Below are 20,650 nucleotides of genomic sequence, written 5' to 3' on the forward strand. Positions count from 1 at the left end.
TCGGAAGATACAGTATACATCGCAAAATTAATCAAAGATCTACAATCAAGGAACGAAAACATGGCAAAGGATTTAAAGGACATCAAGAAGACCATGGCCCAGGATATAAGCTACATAAAGAAGACCCTAGAAGAGCATAAAGAAGACATAGCAAGAGTAAATAAAAAAATAGAAGATCTTATGGAAATAAAAGAAACTGTTGGCCAAATTAAAAAGACTCTGGATATTCACAATACAAGACTAGAGGAAGCCGAACAACATCTCAGTGTCCTAGAAGTCCACAGAACAGAAAATGAAAGAACAAAAGAAAGAATGGAGAAAAAAATAAAAAAAATCGAAATAGATCTCAGGGATACGATAGATAAAATAAAATGTCCGAACTTAAGACTCATTGGTGTCCCAGAAGGGGAAGAGAAGGATAAAGGTCTAGAAAGAGTATTCAAAGAAATTGTTGGGGAAAACTTCCCAAACCTTCTACACAATATAAATACACAAAGCATAAATGCCCAGCGAACTCCAAATAGAATAAATCCAAATAAACCCACTCCAAGACATATTCTGATCAGACTGTCAAATACTGAAGAGAAGGAGCAAGTTCTGAAAGCAGCAAGAGAAAAGCAATTCACCACATACAAAGGAAACAACATAAGATTAAGTAGTGACTACTCAGCAGCAACCATGGAGGCGAGAAGGCAGTGGCATGACATATTTAAAACTCTGAGAGAGAAAAATTTCCAACCAAGAATACTTTATCCAGCAAAACTCTCCTTCAAATTCGAGGGAGAGCTTAAATTTTTCACAGACAAACAAATGCTGAGAGACTTTGCTGATGAAAGACCTGCCCTACTTCAGATTCTGAGGGGAGCCCTGCTGGAGGAGAGACAGGGAAAGCAGAAAGAGATATAGAGAATTTTAACAGACATATATAGTACCTTACATCCCAAATCACCAGGACACTCACTTTTCTCTAGTGATCACAGATTTCTCGAGAAGGGACCATAAGCTGGGACATAAAACAAGCCTCAAGAAATTAAAAAAAAAAACATTGAATATACTCATAGCACATTCTCCAACCACAATGGGATACAAATAGAAGTTATTCTAGTTTGCTAATGCTGCAGAATGCAAAACACCAGAGATGGATTGGCTTTTATAAAAAGGGGGTTTATTTGGCTACACAGTTACAGGCTTAAGGCCATAAAGTGTCCAATGTAACACATCAGTAATCGGGTACCTTCACTGGAGGATGGCCAATGGCGTCCGGAAACCCTCTGTTAGCTGGGAAGGCACGTGGCTGACGTCTGCTCCAAAGTTCTGGTTTCAAAATGGCTTTCTCCCAGGACGTTCCTCTCTAGCAAGCTTGCACCTCTTCAAAACGTCACTCACAGCTACACTCTGTTCAGTCTCTTTGAGTCAGCATGTTTTATATGGCTCCACTGATCAAGGCCCACGCTGAATGGGTGGGGTCACACCTCCATGGGAGTATCCCACCGAAGTCACCACCCACAGCTGGGTGGGGCACATTCCAAGCAAATCTAACCAGCACCAAAACGTCTGTCCCACAAGACCACAAAGATAATGGCATTTGGGGGACACAATACATTCAAACTGGCACAGAAGTCAATAATTTTTGAACTGTAATTCCACTAGTTACTTCCTACATGATATAAAATACACAAACTCTAAGGACAAATCAGTGGTTTTGAACTCAATGTAAAATATGTAATTTTAGACAACTATATAAAGGCGGGGGAATGAAGGAGTATAGGAACATAGTTTATGTGTCCTATTGAAGTGAAGGTGGTATCAAAGAAAAACAAGATTGATATGGATTTAAGAGGTTAATTTTAAGCCCCACAGTAAACACAAAGAAATTATCAGAGAATATAACCATAGAGATGAAAAGTAGAATTTGGGTTAAGAGAAATGGGGGAAGGGGCAATGGGGAGTTAAGAAATGAGTGTAGGGTTGCTGTTTGAGGTGAAGGGAAATTTCTAGTAATGGATGCTGGGAAAGAGCATTACGACATTCTAAACATGATTAATCCCACTAATGAAAGGCTAGGGAGGGAGCGGAATGGGAAGATTTAGGCTGTATATATGTTTCCACAACTGAAAAAAAAAAAAAAAAGTCAGTCTAACTAGATCACAATTGAATACTAAGGATGAACTTGGATGGGACAGGAGGATAGAGGACAGGTGGCTCAAAGGGACACAGTTGAGACATAAGGAAAAGGAAATATAGAATGTAAGCTTTTTATCATTGTTGAATGTATTGTACTTCTTAGCTGCGCTTAATGGGATTGCATGAAAGAATGTTCTTGTTCATGGGAAGTGTATTCGTGAATTATAGTGGATGCTCAGGGATGTGTGCAGCTAACTCTCATATGTTCGGATGACAGAGCAATAGATGATGGATGACAGGGAGGGAGGGAGGGAAAGAAATAGCGATGTGACAGCATGTTAAAGTTGGTGGATTGAGCTACCGGGGGAGGGGGAGTCAGGGTATGATGGAATTCTGTGTATGGGGCTAGTATTGTTTTTGCAACTGTTCATATAACTTTGAATTTATTTCAAAATAAAAAAAAGAAACAAACAAAAAAAAAACAATATGACATTCATACTGTCTGATGAGATCTATTAGCATGATATTTTTGTGATCTTATGTTAACAAAATCTGTTTATTATCCTACATTGAAATCATTACAAAAGGTCCCATACATTATTCAACATGGTGTAGACCAAGGAGATTGAAAACTCCCTCTTCATTTTATTCATTTTCAAACTTTATTAATAAATAAGACATCCCCACTCAAACACCCTAAAAATGTAGAAAAAGGAATAAGAGAGTGGGATTTTTCTTTCACATATATGGTTATTTGTTCTTCAACTTGCTTTGACTTTCTGTCTTATTAGGATATCTTCACAAACAGTCTGCAGGAAGTGTTCTATAGGATGTTAGGGAGAAATAGATCTTATGTGTGTCTGAGGACTCACGTTGTTACATTTAGCATTAACCAAGTATGATACGTTTTCTGATTTTCTGAAACATCATCATTACAATAGAAACTCCTATTAATGTAGAATTTCATGCTAACACAAATCTTCTTATAGATGAATCTCACTGTACAATTGAGTGTACCTCCATGTCATGTGTAATGATTTCTTTTTTGCCAACTCCATATTCTAGCTGCTATTGATTGTCCATGTTTTGTACATATTGCTCATAACCAAGAATGCTTGGTTGGATAATTATGGTGCTAGATGCTGGAAAATGGAGCAACACAAGTGGCTTGAAAGAAAGCTAAACCCACCTCAAATCATCACAAACCCTGTTGGATTCCCTATGCAAACATGAAGGGTCAGTCTCAGAAGGTGGAAGAATAATTGACACCATAATTGCTTTTCTGTTAGTTGTCATCAGTACAGAAAGTTGGTTAAGAATTAAGTGTGCTCTTTACCAAAATGATTGGGCTATTAACTCTTCAATATTTTTTTGGAGCTTGTTTTTATGATTATTTGATAATTCAATTCTTATTCTATTTCTGGGGACATTTAATTTATGAGCTTTTTCCCCACCTCTACAAGCTGAGCAAAATAAAGTATTTCCAACCTTCAATTGAGTTAACTAAAAATAAAAAGTCTTACTGAGTTTTAAAAACTTGTTGATTTTTTTTATTTTTTTATTTTTATTTTTTTGTATTTAGATGCATTGAGGAATAATGGATTTCTCCATAAAAACAAAGTTATGTATATTAATCAGTGTTCTCCAGAGAAACAGAACCAACAGGATATAAATATACATACATGCATACACACACACACACACATATGTAAATATTATGAGATTTATTATAGGAATTGGCTCACAACTACTGGTATTTGCAACTCCAAATTCCATAGGGCAGGCTGGAAGTTGGGAAATCTGATAAAGTTTTCGACGAATTTCGCAGGAGAAGCTGCCTGGCTGAAGTAGAGATAGAGATTCTTTCTGACTGCTGAAATCCTCAGCTCTAGTTTTAATGCTTCCAAATGATTGAATGAGACTTCTTTAATTGCTGAAGGTAATTTCCTTTGTTTGTACATGTAATCAGCCATAGATGCCATAGATGCAATCAACTGACTAATAATTTAAATCTATAAAATACCCTCACAATAACAATTAGGCCAATGCTTGCTTGACTAAACAACTGGCCACTAAAATCTAACCAAGTTGACACATGAACTTAAGCATCAAAGCACTATAATTTTAATTTTCATAAACAATGAAGTGGTAATTATATTATTATTCTTGTTGTAATGGCCAATGATCTTAAAAAAAAAATCACTGAATATTAGAAATCTCTGAATACAAACTACCCAGAAGACTCACACTGTTTAAAAAATCAGTTGAAGACTAAAAAGTTTATCTGGTTAGAAAACTTTTAGATGACTAATTTTTATTATAATTATCAGCTTCTTATTAAAAATAATTATATTACATTTAGTTTCCCTATTCAAAAACATAATGGTAATTTTCTTTCTCCCCTTTTCACATTATTTCAACATTGAAATGAGTTCCACTTAGAAAAAATCTACTCTCTCTGTATAAATCGAAACAATTTTGCATTGGCTTTATCTGTACATATAATCAAAATGGAATTATTTTCTGTGGGCTTCAGTGCCGTTAGTGTGGACTGGTAGGCTTAAATTCAGTTGCTATATTTGATAAAATGGTGATTTGCTTTTGAGATTTTCTACTGATATTGGATTGAAACAAAGCTTATCAAGTCACAGTACCTGCCTTTTCAATGGCTCTCATTGAGGATAAACGCCATGCATATCTAATTAATGGACTACATCTGTAAGAGCACATTTTCCTCTTTCTTTTCTTTGTAGGATTATTTCTGCTTTGTGTGATATTAAATATAGGCCCTTGACTTTTATTTCCTATGATGAGAAAGTTTTCAAGGTTTTAAAATCTCACTGAGTGCTGGCTTAAATGTTAAAATAATAATATAGCTTTTCTACATTCTTCAGAAAATTCTGTTGTTAAATAAGAGAGAATCACACATGCTTTATAGTGCTATCACAGAATGCAGCTAACCTTCCGTGAACCAGTGGTCTTGTATTACAGGAGATAGGATAATAGAAGAAGTTATATATTTAGTACACCCCACCCATGATAATCTTCCCTCCCCTCTGTCCACAAAATTTCCCCTAGCTATTAATAGAGAAATGAGCATGTTAGGAAAAATAATATCAAGCTCTCTGGTTTGGCTGCTGCACTACTAAGTGGGTGGTAATAGAATTAAAAACAAAAAATCTAGGTCTAATTCTACTTCTTATTTAAATTGAAACTTTATTTCATTTTAGCCTGAATCTGTTGAGAATGTATGACATGAACCTCTACATTCTAAAGACTGCTACAATCAGTGCAGCTACTGTCATTACCTACTTCCAGGCTATATTTTTGGGAGCCTGGAGATTGACTGAGAAAACCACCTTTGGAGGTAACTCACAGGACTAAGAAATGTGGGATTTCCCCTTCCTTCAGCAGAAGGGTCCTCCCCCTACACAGAGTGAGGAAACCCCAAGAAAATCACTCAAAAAAGTAGGACTGGTGGCCAGGGTTAGGGATGGTGGGGAGGGCAGAGTGTATGACCATAAAAGGGCAAAGGAGATCTTTGTGGTGATGAGACAGTTTTGTAAGATGACTTCAATGGGTTTACAGGAATCCATACATGTGATAAATGTCATAGAACTATGCACATACATTGCACTAATTTCACGGTTCTGAGATTGTCCTACAGTTAGGTAAGAATCAACCACGGGGGGAGATGGGTTGAAGGGTACAGGATACCTCTCTGTACTATCTTTTCAACTTTCTGTGAATCTGTAATAATTTCAAAGTAAAAGGTTAAATAAAAAATGGGCTGTCTGCAAGAAGGGGGCAGACATTCTGTTTCTGGAATGGATGCCTGTGGAGATACCTGGGGCAGCACTCCTAGCTAGTTAGGGTTATGGGTTGTCCATATACTGTCTCGATGCACAATAAAGCTATGTTCGCTCTAGAGTTATGGGACAGATGCAGTCGTCTACATAAGACTCCCCAGGGTACACAGCTGTCTGGAAGCATGACAACACTGATCATGAGGTCCATGATTGATGCACCTCCAGCAGAGGACCAAAGATGCAACAACATTCTGCAGTGGCCACAGACATCTAGGACACCTGGAAAAACCACATGTGGTTTTTATACTGAATTTGAAGAGATGGTGTTCATACTTGATACCAAGTCTTTCCCATCTCATTTTCATAACAGACTATTCTGGGTACAATAAATGGAATCTGAAATCTATATACATGCTTTAACTCTCCCAAAAGATGAACTTGTACCTATTTTATACCTATACTTTTGCAGTTAATTGAACTTAATTTTCAATAATAGTTTTGGTTAACTTTTCTGACCTGTTTATGGTTGACTCCAGAGATAAGGAGATTGTTGGGTTTCTATAAGAAGCTGCACAATTTGTTTTATACTTTTCATTTAAATCTGATGGAAACCTTTATTCAAAAATACTAAATAGCTACTTAACCAACTTTTTGTTATTTGGAGATCTTCCAAGTTTTATGACAATTGTCATAAGGTAGTCTTTACCTTTATCGATGATTAACTACAAGTAAAATGGAAAACAATAGCCCATTGTTGCAGCCCAAGAGAGCCATGCCAGTTCAAAGGCCAAAGAAGACAACGACCATTTTCTGATAAATGAACTTTTATTCAGGGCTTACTTACAGGGGGAGAAGTTGTGGAGAGATCATGACAGCTCTCTCAGACCCGGCAGGCATCGCATTTGCAGGGAAGACAACCAACCGAGTGATGCAAAAAGGACAGAAAGCCTTTTATAAGGGTTTAAGACAAAGGCCTTCTTAAGGGTGGGGGGACCATAGATGCAGGAATAGGTCATTCTGACTTGGGGGATGGTGCAGAAAGGACTAGAATAACACTTAACAATTACATTTTGCTCTTTTTGTGAGACTAAGAGCCTCTCACTTCCTGCCTGCTTGCATAAAGTTACATTTTAAGGTCAATTTAGCCTTTTTTTTCTTTACTGGCTTAGAAAGACAATAGGTTACACTAGCTGCCTAGGTCATGCAGACTGCTGTGCACCAAGGATCTGGAGGCCTGTTTTGCTCAGGCCACGGGTTGCCACACCATTTAAGGGTATAGGCACCCACATTTTAGCATCTGCTTGCATTGTCTTAGCTCTACAGATAATTTACCATTTTAAATTTTCCTGCAAGGACTATAATAGGTAAGTCCTCTATAGATCTTTATTAATCTACTATGAATGTGCTTGCCATTAATGTTTGGTGAAAATTTCATATTTGTTAAAAAACATATATGCTAAGAATTTAGCAAATTGAGTTGTTAGTTGTGCCTCATATTCCTTTAGGGTAACAGGGAAATATAGATTTTATTTATTGTAAATGTTTAAAGTAAAGCTTTGCCGTTTAAAGGGGGAGCTTTACATATCTAGAAAATACATTGAGGTGAAGCCTTCATTCCTTAAAGGATTACTTAAGATAACAATGCTACATAAATTTATAGGTAGGAAGGGATGTTAACGACTTAGTCTAGTCCCTTATTTTATAGATAAAGATCTTAATGCTGAGAGGATTGTATGGTCTGCCTAGGAATTCATAGGTAATCTGACCAAATTTTGGATGAAGACTAACTTTCCGAGCCTATTGTTCCATAATTAAGGATTTGTGAAAAATATTAGAATACATTAATGGGTGTCTTACATTGGCTCAATATGTCAATATTTTTAATGTTAAATTTCACTTTTCCTGAACCAATGAAATATTTAATAATCCTTTGAATCAATGTAATCTTTCATTTCTAAATGTACAACTAAATTTTCTAACTTGTACAACTGATGATGATCTTACTTATGAAGTATTTCCCCACCCACAAAACTAAAAGTTTGCTCTCTTTATTTGAGCTCTAGTAAATGATGCTTTAAGAGGAACAGCAAAAGTGAAATATTTTCCTTTTGTTCATTTATAAAGTTTAACTGCTTTTTACTTTGCTGTTATGGTAATGGGCAGAAAATTACATGAAACAATATTCTGAGGGATTTTTCTTCTGGTTGATTTTAAATCATTGTGCTTTCTGAAAAGTTTTAATTCTTCCCAAGTTATTGTATTCACTGATATCTGATGATGCCATGTGGATATAAAATGTATTGAAGGATAAGAAATGGATACTATGATTTTTATAACCTGAGCAACTAATGAATGTGACAAGATTTTTAAAGGAAGGGATAGAAAAGTCTTCTGCCCTATCATCGCAATACTGTCTTCTTATGTAAAAGTCATCATTTTCTAGCACTGTGAAATTTTTACATGAATATGTTGAAATGGAAGTTTACTATAACATTTTATAAAATGTTTGCTGTATGGCAATAATCTGAAAACATGGGAGAAATTTGTGATCCCTGACTCAATTTGGTTTAACAGAACTGGATAAAATGTTTGCTAGAGTCTGCTGGGAAATAAACTTCTGTCTTTCCAGGAAGTTTCTGGAAGTGAGTCTCTCTCTCTCCATTGATGTGTAGCAAGAAGTGTATAGTCCCTGAACTGTAACTGAAAGGGGAGGTGGTTTTAGGGTGAAGCTAACACTACTGAAGCTAAGGCAAAATGATGCAGAAAAGCCTATGACTTTGCTGTTGCCCCTGAAACAAATCAACCCAAAGTGCTGTCCTTTCTGTATTTTTTTATATAAGCCAATTAATCCCCTTTATTTTTTAAGCAACTTTGAGCTGGGATTTCTGTTGCTTAAAAATGAATGTCTAATCTATGGTAGAACATTTTAAAATCTAAATTTGTTCCATATTTGTTGTTACTGATGTGCACTTTTCTATGCATTTCTATGCAATGATATAAATTGCAAAGCCTGAAGCTATGAAGTGTATTCATTTATAAGTCAAACAAAATAAATAACCTGTAGGTATGAAAATGTCCTCAACAGGATCATTATAAAATTCTCTTAGGAGTATCATGAGGAATAAATATTAATACCTATTAATTGCTTTATAATTTGTACTATTGCCATGTGGTGTGAAGACTGGTTTTAAAGATGAGAGCAGATAAGTGTTACTCAAGAGAATAAATCCAAATACACACCTATGCTAAAGTAATTCTCTAAATATATTCATTTGTGTCCTATGCTTTCTTAGGGGATGAATCTTTTATTTGGGGCCACAGTAGTGTGGAAAGTTTCTTTGTAGGAAACTTGGTGTTTCAGTTTGCTAAAGCTACCAAAATGCAATATACCAGAAATAAATTGGCTTTTACAATGGGGGTTTATTACTTCACAAATTTACAGTTCCAAATCCGTGAAAATGTCCCAATTAAGGCATCAATAGGATGATACCTTCTCTGAAGAAAGGCCGATGGCATCCGTGGTTCCTCTGTCACATGGGAAGGCAAATGGCCAGAGTCTGCTGGACCTTCTTTCCAAGGGTTAACTTCTGGTTTCCATGGCTTTCTCCAAAATGTCTTAGGGTTTCTGTCTTAGCTTCTCTGAGCTCTGTCCAAAATGTCTCTGCCTTTTGTCCTCTCATAGAGGACTCCAGCAAGGGAATTAAGACCCACCTTGAATGGGTGGGGTCACATCTCCATGGAAATAACCTAATCAAAAGGTCTCACCCACAATAAGTCTGCCCCCACAAGATTGGAGTAAAAGATCATAGGCTTTTTTAGGGTACATAACAGATCCAAATCAGTATACTTAGCTACCCAAACATGAACTTTATAGGATAGTTGGAAAAAATTAATAGAGATGAACAGTCTAGAACTGGTTCAAAGTGCAACATTAGGAACCTTTGGAACAAATCTCCACCCCTGACTATAATGGGTATGCCCAGGCCTCTTTAGAGCCAGTCTGGGCTAGTTTGGTAACAAGTTATGAGGCTATTTTGAGAACCTCTATTCTGAGGCTCCACCCTGCAAGGATAGTATATTGTGGGCGGATAAGCAGGGGGACTGACTGTGGATAGTGGGCGGATAAGCAGGGGGACTGACTGTGGATTACAGTTTCTCTTTCTAACCTTCTACCAATTCCTTAACTGCCCTACCCTGCTAGGCACACCTGTCCTGTGTGAAAGCTAAACTTAATCTCATTCTCACACTATGAGGGAGGTACTGAAATTATTTTCCCATTTTGTAGATGAGAAGACAGATATATTTAGTGCTTTGCCCCAGATCATTTAATGTGTGACAGGGCAGGAATTTAAAGCAACATATTTTGACTCAAAATTTTTTGGATTGTGCTTTTTAAAGTGATTGGAATTCCTATAACTTGTGTGAGTGCTTCTGTCATGTTAGTTGTTTGCTTCAAGGAAAAGATGGATTTTGAAATTCGGGTTTATTTAATGGGTTCACCATAAAAGTTTGGGAAATTAAAGGAATGAATATACATTTAGCTTGTGTGTAAAATATTACCATTAATTTTATTTCACTGGGCAATATTATTGTAGACATATCTTGGGGATCTGAGTAACTTCCCTCCCTTCAGGTTGATGGATACATTTGTTCATTTTTCAATACAAAAATTTGGTTTTATTTGTCTGTCTGCCTTCACCAGACAGTGTAGTAGGCAAAGGGATGCAGTGGTGAACAAAAAAGAATAGAAGATCTTGGGGAAAAAATTACTTTGTAGCAGGTGAGTAAGCACTTAAACAGCTGTAAACAGTGGTTAATTGATTGATGACAGATTTCAGAGTAGTGTTTTGAGGTATTAAATATTCTGTGACTCACAACTAAAGAAACTAACAGGAGAAGACTTAAAGGATAATTACCATATACTACAAGATCTGATAGACCTCTTATTCCTTTCTATTTATGTTCTGTTTTTATTGTTTTATCTTCCTGTGTTTGTCACCCATACTGTTTTCCTCTCTACTACCTCTCTTTCTTTGAAAAATGTAATCAACTAGAATGTAGCTAAACTAAGTATCCTTATTTGTTTTTCTTTTTCACATTGACCCTCAAGGCTAAGCTAAATATTTTATTTATTTATTTATTTATTTATTTATTTATTTATTTATTTATTTCAACTACTGAGGGCCACATAACTGTTTTGAAGAAGAGACCTGGTCTTCTTCAGAAGGGGTACTGCCAAATGGCTGGGCAGATGGAATGGGAAAGGGCCAGACATAATGGGGATAGCTTAAAGCCAGTGAAAACATCCATGAAAGAGTCAGCTTTAAATATGTTCCATTCCAGAGAGAACTAAAGCCAAATTTCCACATTACCCATTGTCTTAGTTTCCTGGCTGCTAAAATAATTAGCATACAATGGTTTGGTTTAACAACGGGAATTTATTACCTCATGCATTCAGAGGTTAGAAAGCTTTCTTCCTCCGCAGGTTGGGATACCAGGTTGGTATCTTCTGGCTGGCCCGCCATCTGTGGGGTTCCTTGGCTTTTCCATCACATTGCAATGCATGGCGGCATCTCTGCCTTTCTCTTCTGGGTTCATCTGATCCAGCTTCTGGCTGTTCTCTGTGGCTTCTCTTTCTATGTCCAATTTCCTTTGCTTATAAGGACTTCAGCCATATTGGTTTAAAGCCCACCCTCATTTACTTCTGGCCCACCTCATTACTTATCTTCAAAGGTCCTATTTACAAATGGTTTTCCACCCACAGGACCAGGGGCTGGGACGTGAGCATGCCTTTTGTTGGGGACATGATTCAATCCTCAATATACATCAGTGAAAAAGTTATTAACTCATTACTTTTATACCTCTTTTAGCTTGTATTTTTACTGAAGGTTGTCAAAGATAAACTGAGGCATTTAAAACTTTTTGTTAAAGTTTATTTGGGCAACAAACCATTATCAAACTGGCAGTGCCAAACTGTAAGTATTAAGGAGCTCCACTGAGGAGTGGAAAGCAGAAGTTTATATGGGAAAAGTGCAGACGCAAGTAAGGAAATGTTCTGATTGGCTGACATTGTTTCTGTTTTCGTAGGAGGATCTTAAAGTGAGAAGCGGATATCGGTGGTGTGGTATGCTTGTCTGTTCTGATAAGTAGTCTCTATTGGATCTAAACTGGTATATCACCAGGTATTGTTTATCTGCATCTCTGTAGGATGCATTCTCAGAAAGCCCCTGCAGGTCAATTGTTTTTGTCTTCTAGGAAATCCTTTTTTGGAAAGGGGTCACACACTCCCAGCAACTCACAATGTAGGTCCCTATTTTGTTTTACTTGACAAGGTGAAGAGAATAATAATAATCCCCTGTCTCAAGGGAAGAGAATGGGGAAGTTTTAACTCTAAACCAAGATAAAAGTTTTGACTTATATGGAACAGGACATTTCAAATTACTAAATTGAGACTGAGTTATGCAACTGAAAATGGCCTGAGAATATTTTATATTGTTCAGAGTTATCAGAAATTCACATAGCTTGCCTAGGTCTTCATAACAGGGCAGAGGTGAGCTGGCCCAAAAGACCAGATGAAAGGGGCAGAAAGACAAAATAATTTTGCTGTCCGTTTTTTTTTTTTATGGTTTTACTCCAGAAATCACAATAGTTACTTTTGCACATGTGTGGAAATATCTCTGGAAATATAATTTGCTGGGTCATAGTTTATAAAAATGTTTAAATTTTAATATAATGACAAAATGTTTTCCAATTATCAGAAAGATATGATAAATTCTGTTTTTCTAATTTCTTGTTACAAATTGGCATTGTCAGGCTATCTAATATTTTTCAACATGGTGGATGTATAGTTATCTCATTTTAAGTATAGTTAGCATTTCACTGATATTAAATTGATCATCCATGTTTTCATATGCCTAGTGAATCTTCATAGTTCATCTTCTATGAAATGTTTGAGCAAATTGTTTGCTCATTTCTGCTGGTTATTTTGATGTTGTTGAGTTTAGACTTTACAAACAAATTTAATATACCAACCTTTTGTTGACTATGTGTATAACAAACATCTTTTCCAGGTAGAGTATGTCTTTCTGCTCAGTATGCATGTCTTGTGAAGAACAGAAGGTATACATTCAAGGTAGTCAAATTTATTTGTACTTCTTATAAGTTTGTGATTTTGTATCTGTTTGAGAAATAGTCCCTTGCATTGCAGTCATAATCATGTTCTATATTTTTGAAATATTAAGTTCCTATATGTCTTTAATCACTTAAGTAGTATATGATGTACAGAGCTAATTTCATTTTATTTTTTCCCACATAGATATTTAATGTTCCTGGCACCATTTCTATATGCCAAACAACAAATAGTCAGTTGCAGTGGAATTTTTGAACATATTGAATTGGGGAAAACTATCCAAATCCTATAAACAATATAAGCACAAAACTTGGGGATGTTGAACACTTCAAATATGGTGAGAAACTAACTGAATTACATTGTTTTATGACAAAAATAAAACTTAAAATAATCGATTATATATCCTAGGTACAAAAGTTCTATCGAAGTAAGATACCTCATCAATTTACTAATAACCTTTTTTCAGGAAAAAGAGAAGAAAAGAAACATCGGTATATTTAATAAACGCATTAATTTTATGACCCCCAGAAAAAAGAATTATTAAAATGTGAAAAAAAGTATAATTGTGGAATTTCAAATAATGTTGTTTTATAAAAGTTGAAATTTGGTTTAGGAAGCATTAGAATAATTCTAGATATCCACTTTTTCTCTATTAAAAAAATTATCAGTTGATATTAAATATTTTTAGCCTGTAAAAATCACTCAACACAGTGCTTAGGTATTCACAAAATGAAAAATGCTCAGATATTCATAAAAAAGGTTCATATAATTATAGAAAATTCACAGATGCTGTAAAGGCAATATATGGCCTCATAGGAATATATAGACTAGACTTCAGATTAGAAAAAATAATTTAGTTTATGTTTTGGTTTATACTTATTGTAAAAAAAGTAAGATTTAATTCTTGGTAATATTCAGTTTTTTATGAAAGGTAAGTACATATTTATAAGAAGAGCATCATTGACTGGATCCTATGCTAAATGCTCTCACATTAGGGGAAAGCCAAGAAATCATCCTCGACATTCTAACAGGCACTTTCATTCACCAAAAATCCCATACAATACCAAATATTATTTATTGTTACTTATATATGGATGCAAAAGCATAAAAATAGACAGAAAGTATACTCACAAATTTCATTACAGTGGTTGCTTCCAAGAAGTTTTTAGAGAACAGGTTTGGAATTGAGGCAAAAGGTAATTTTATTTATTTATTTGTTTGTTTATTCATTCATTCATTAATTTTTAAAAAAATTATTCTTGAGGTGTATATAGTATGCAGTTAACTATAAGATATTAATTTTATATTCATAGGTATATTATTCTTCATACCATTTTATATTTAAATGTCTCAGTGAAAAAATGTTATTCCTTAAAAGTATATAGCAAAGCATGACAATCTCTTCTCACTGATTTACACAAGAGCAGAAGAATTGAAAACTGGCTTCCGTTGAAACAGGAAGACATTGAATTGTGCATTTGATTACAAAACTGGGGCAAAATTAGAAATGAATTGTAGTTTCATTCAAAGTGTAGGGATTAAAATTCAGACAGAACGAGGCTGACATACTGACTCTAGTACTTAATCTCTCATTATATTGAGCATGATAATTTATTTCTCAACGTTAACTGTAAAATGGGAATTATAATTGTATTTACCACATATAGTTATGATTAGTATTAAATGAAATAATGCATGTGAATGTATTTAACACAATGAATGCAAAGTATTGTTACAATTTTTATAGCATATCTAAAAAGATATGCTCAAAGTCCTAACTCCCAGTCCTGTGAATATGACCTTATTTGGAAATGGGGTCTTTGAAGAGCATACTGGTTAAAATGAAGCCAAACTGGATGAGGGTGGGCCCTAATCCAGCATGACTAGTGTCCTTTTAAGAAGGGATTATTGGACATAGACATTCAGAGGGGAGAAAGTCACATGATGATTGAGGAAGAGAATGCCTTGGATGGCCAGCATTTCAGCAGCCTGGAACAGGTTCTTCCTACAGACTTCAGAGGATGCACGGCCCTCCTGATACCTTGATTTCAGACGTCTAACCTCCAGATCTGTGAGACAATAAATTTCTGTTGTTTTAAATCATCCAGTCTGTGGTACTTTATTAGGTCAGCCCCAGAAACTGAAACACGATTGCTACTCAATAGTGTTCCATGTTGCCCCCAAGATTCTTGAAGCTGTTTCTTTACTGCTTTGGTGTCTGTCTTCTTTACCAACATGTGGTTTTAGTGCATCGATGTAGTTACATATATTGGTAGTTCATCTTTTTTTGGCTTAGTTATGTTCCTTTTAATGGGAATATTTTCATTCCCTTTTGTGAATATACCACAATTTGTTTATTCATTCTTCTGTTAGTGCAGTTTTGAGAGTTCTTCCAGTTTTGTGCTATTATGAATAAAACCACTCTAAACATTCACATACAAGTCTTTTTGTTGATGCGTATTTTTATTTTCTTGGGATGGAATTCCAGGAATGGAATTGCTGTGCCATTGTTTTGTGTATGTTTAACTAAATCATTTTCAGTTTTGCAAATAGTTATACATTTATACTCTCACCAATAATGTGAGGGAGTTATAGTTTTTCCATTGCTGCGCAATATTTTGTATTCTTAGTCCTTTTAATTTTAGTCATTTTTGTGGTTGTGAGCTGATATTTCATTTTGATATTAATTCTGGAAATCTTGATGACTAATGCTGTGCACTTTTATGTGCTTATTGAGCATGTTTTTATTTTCCTTTGGGCCTGTTCAAGTATTTTGCCTATTTTTTTCTGTTCAGTTGTTTGATTTTTATTATTGATTTTATCAGATCTTTTAATATTTTGAACACAAGACTTTTGTCATATATATGAATTGTGACTATTTTATCTCAATCTGTGGCTTGCCTAATCATATTCTTAATTGTATCTTTTGAAAAGCAGTTGTTTAAAATTTGGTTGTAGTTCAAGTTACTTTTTTTTTTTATGGTTAGTAATATTTATGATGTCTCTCTTTAAAAAGCTTTGCCTATTCAAGTTTGTGAATCTGTTCTCCCATGTTTTCTTCTATGGGCTTTATAGTTTTAGATTTCCTGTTTAGTTGTATGTTCTGAGTTGGTTTATTGTTATTACATTTTTGTATTGCAAAAAGTAGTTTTCAAGATTCATCAATTTCCAGTTATTTATCTAGTAATTCCGGCAGCTTTTGTGAAAGATTTTCCTCTCCCCATTGAATTACTTTGACTCCTTTGTAAAAATCTCAATTGATTGTATTTATTTGGGTTTCTTTCTGGACCTACTTTTTTTCTGTGAGGAAATATCCCTATGCTAATACCACACTGACTATTGTGACTTAATAATATATTTAAAAACAGATGTTGTGAGTCTTCTGTCTTCTGTCTTAGTCTCAAGATTGTTTTAGCTATTCTACCTGATTTCTATATATATTTTAGAATCAATGTGTCTCAAACTATGTAGTCTTCCAATCTGTTTCTATTTGGTCTTCATTATTTCACTTGCAAAGTTTTTAAATTTCATTGAAGTGATCTTGCACAGTTTTGTTAACTCTGTTTCCGAATATTTTATTGTATGCTATTGTAAAAAGAATGTATTAAAATTTTCATTTTCTCACTTGTTTTGCTGGTAGTGAATAGAAATAAGTTTATCTTAATATTGGCATTGAATCTTGTAAATTCATGAATTAGTTCTAGGTTTGTTTGTTTTTTTTAGATTCTTTGGGAATTCCTATGTAAGCAAACATGTTATCTCTGAATTAAGATTGTTTTACCTCTACCTTTCCAAACTTTATGCACTCTTCTTTTTCTTGCTGTGTTCAATGTCTGAGTATTCCAGTACAATGTTCTCTAGATGTGTAAGAGCAGATGTCTGTGAAAGAAGGGGAACACACTCCGTCCTCAGTGTCCATGCAAAAAGAAAGTTTTATTCTACTCATTTCTACAGGTCTTTATGGCATACAAGGTAGTTTCCTACGTGCCTGCTCTCAGGTACATTTTTTCTAAAGCCATGAGGTGTATTTACATATCTTTAGTCTTAAGAAACAATTTCTTTGGGGGCTAGACAGGAAACAGCAGGGGCAGGGGGCAGGAGACAGGAGACGGGAGCACGGAAGGAGCCCAGCAGGAGCTCAGAGATTATTCCCTCATCTAAATTGCAGTCTGCTTTCAGACGTGCAAGTCTTTTGGCCTTTCCCTAGCTCCAGTGTCCACCTTCAGACATCTGTAGCTTTGAGGAGGCCCTGCTCTATAGTTTGTTAAGCCAGGGGGCCTTCCATGTCTCCACAGACATCTTTGTCTTTTCTGCAATCTTATGGAAAATGTTTCATTTTTTTACCACAAGTGGTGGTATTAGCTGTAGATTTTCCACTGATGCCTTTAATAGATTGTTCTCTTCTATTCTTAGTTTTCTGGGAATTATTTTCATAAATGGATGTTTGTTTTGAATTTTGTCATGTGATTTTTTTTCTTTCTCTTTTGATTTGTTAATTGGGTGGTGTGATGGTTGGGTTCATGTGTCAACTTGGCTAGCTGGCCTAGCTGTCTGGTCAAGCGGGCACTGGCCTGACGATTGCTGTGAGGATATTTGAGGCTGGTTAATAAACCAATGGGCTGGTTTGTTGGATCATCAGTCAATTGACTGCAGCTGACTGATGACTCATCAAGGGGCGTGCTTCCACAGTGAGAGAATGCAATTGGCTGGATTTGGTCCGGGTGATCAGTTGGAGGCTTATAAGCCGGACGGTTACAGAACCTTCACTTCTTCTTCAGCTGCTCAGTGAAGCTTTTCCTGGGGAGCTCGTCAAAGTTGCCAGTTCGTTTCCTGAGGAGCTCGTCGAAGTTGCCGGTTCGTTTCCTGAGGAGTTCGTCAAAGTTGTCGGTTCGTTTCCTGAGGAGTTTGTCAAAGTTGCCGGTTCGTTTCCTGAGGAGTTCGTCAAAGTTGTTGGTTCGTTTCCCGAGGAGTTCGTCAGACGTCTTCCTTGGAGTTGACAGCTTGTTGACAGCTCTGCAGAATTTGGACTCGTGCGCTCCCGCAGTTGCGTGAGTCACTTTTACAATTTGATAATCAGAGACATCTCTCATTGATTCTGTTTCCAAGGAGAACCCTAACTAATACAGGTGGATTGCTTTGATTGATTTTTAATGCTGAAAGTATCCTTTTTCTCCTGGGATAACCCCACTTCGTCATTATGCATTATGCATTATTGCTTTATAATTTGTGGAATTCATTTGCTAATATTTCATTAAGGATATTTGTGTTTATAATCATGAGAGATATTTGCTTCTAAGTTTATTATCTTGTGATTTCTTTTCATGTTTTGTTTTCAGTGGTTTGTTGACCCAATAAAATGAGTTGGTGTGTGTTGCCTCCTTCTATAATTTCTGAAATAGTTTGTATAAGACTGGTATTGTTTCTTCATGAAACAATCTCATACAGAGGTTTTTTATATGGGAAAAAAATATTGTGGATTCAATTTCTTTAGAAGATTTTCTATTTCTTGTATTCATCTTGGTAAGTTGGGATTTCCAAGAGATTTGTAAACTTCTTCTAATTTTTAAAGTTATTGTCCATAAATTGTTTGACTTTTGCCTTATTATCCTTTTTAAGATACTTAATGACATCATCTCTTCTATTCCTGATAGTGGTGATTTGTGTCTTCCTCAGATGTGTCTTTATAAATAGTCAACTTTTGTCTCTGTTGATTTTGTGTGTTTTTGTTTTCCTGTCTTCTACTTGACTGATTCCTTTATTATTTTCTTCCTTTTACTTACTTCAATTTATTATGTTCATTTTCCATTATTTTCTTGAGGTAGAAATTACGTTGTTAATATGAACATTTTCCTCTTTTCCCTCTAATCACTGCTTTTGTTGCATTCCGTAACTATTTTTTCAATGCAGTTCTATTGAGATACATGCACACACCATAAAAACATCCAAAGTGCACAATCAGCTGTCTGCAGCATCACCACATAGCTGTGCATCCATCACCACAATCAACCCTTCAAACACCTTCACCACTCCAAGAAACGAAAATAAAACAAAAAAAATAAAAATAAAAACAAGAGCAAAAAAGAACACCCCAAACATCTCATACTCTCCCTCCATTATTCATTTACATTTTGACCCCCCTCCTTCTACTCATCTTTCCATACACTGGAAAGAGGAAGTGTGGGCCACAAGGCTTCCACAATCACACAGTCATCCCGTAGAAACTGTGTAGTTAGATGATCGTCCCTAAGAATCAAGGACACTGGACCACAGTTCAACAGTTCCAGGCATTTCCCTCCAGCCACTCCTACACACCAAAAACTAAAAAGAGATATCCACACAATGCATAAGAACAACCTCCAGAATGACCCCTTGTTCCAGTTTGCTAATGCTGCCAGAATGCAAAATACCAGAAATGGATAGGCTTTTATAAAGGGGGTTTATCTGGTTATACAGTTACAGTCTGAAGGCCATAAAGTGTCCAAGGCAAGGCATCAATAGGGTACCTTCAATGAAGGATGGCCCATGGCGTCCAAAAACCTCTGTTAGCTTGAAAGGCACATGGCTGGCATCTGCTTGCTCCCAGGTTGTGTTGCAAAATGGCATTCTCCAAAATGTTGCTCTTGGGGCATTTTGTCATCTCTTGGCTGCAGCTTCTCTTCAAAATGTCACTCTAAGTTGCTCTCCAAAATGTCACTCACAGCTGCTCTGAGTTCCTTCCCTCTGTGAACTCCTTTATACAATTCCAGTGATCCAATTAACACCCACCCTGAATGGGCAGGGTAACACCTCCATGGAAATTATCCAATCAAATGTTTCACTCACAGTTGATTGAATCTTATCTCCATGGAAACACTCAATCAAAGAATGCCAATCTAATCAGTACTAATGCATTTACCCCACAAGATTGCATCAAAAAACATGGTGTTTTGGGAGATATAATACATCCAAACTGGCACACCCCTCGACTCCACCTGAAATCTCTCAGCCACTGAAACCCTACTTTATTTTCTATCTCTTCCCATTTTTGGTCAAGAAGGCTTTCTCATTTCCATGATGCTGGGTCCAGGCTCAACCCTGGGGGTCATGTCCCGTGTTGCCAGGGAGATTTACACCCCTGGAAGTCATATCCCATTTGGGGGGGAGGGAAGTGATTTTACCTGCAGTATTGGCTTAGAGAACCACATCTGAGCAACAAAAGAGGTTTTTCTGGGGGTGATTTTAGGCACAATTATAAGTAGGCTTACCCTCTCCTCTTCAGTAACAAACTTCTACAATGGTAGTCCCCAGTGCTTGCAAGAGTATGAGAAATTCCCCAGCTGGGGAGGTTTAATATTTCCAGTTTTCCCCCAGTTCCTCAAGGGGGCTTTGCAAACACTTTTAATTCTCTGCCCTAATTACTCTGTGTTGTATTGTGCATCCAATAACTTTTGACATGTATTTTCATTATCATTCACCTTAAACTATCCTCTGATTTTTCTTATGATTCCTTCCTAACACCACTACATGGTGTTGGGAAGAATATTATTTGATTTCTAAAAGTTTTAGCTTTTCTACATGCCAGATTTCAGGGATTTCTAAATGGGTTCAG

The 20,650-nt window shown here is 36.0% G+C and overlaps 1 long non-coding RNA gene across 1 annotated transcript; it reads left to right on the forward strand.

The window, feature by feature from the left end:
* Positions 1-11,809: 11,809 nt before the first annotated feature.
* LOC119504921 lies at positions 11,810-13,465 on the forward strand. Its single transcript, XR_005210655.1, has 3 exons — positions 11,810-12,115; positions 13,004-13,065; positions 13,249-13,465. It is a non-coding gene; the product is annotated as an uncharacterized LOC119504921 (long non-coding RNA).
* Positions 13,466-20,650: the final 7,185 nt, after the last annotated feature.

This window comes from Choloepus didactylus, chromosome 10, assembly GCF_015220235.1.
Source record: "Choloepus didactylus isolate mChoDid1 chromosome 10, mChoDid1.pri, whole genome shotgun sequence".
NCBI classification, from domain to species: Eukaryota; Metazoa; Chordata; class Mammalia; order Pilosa; family Megalonychidae; genus Choloepus; species Choloepus didactylus.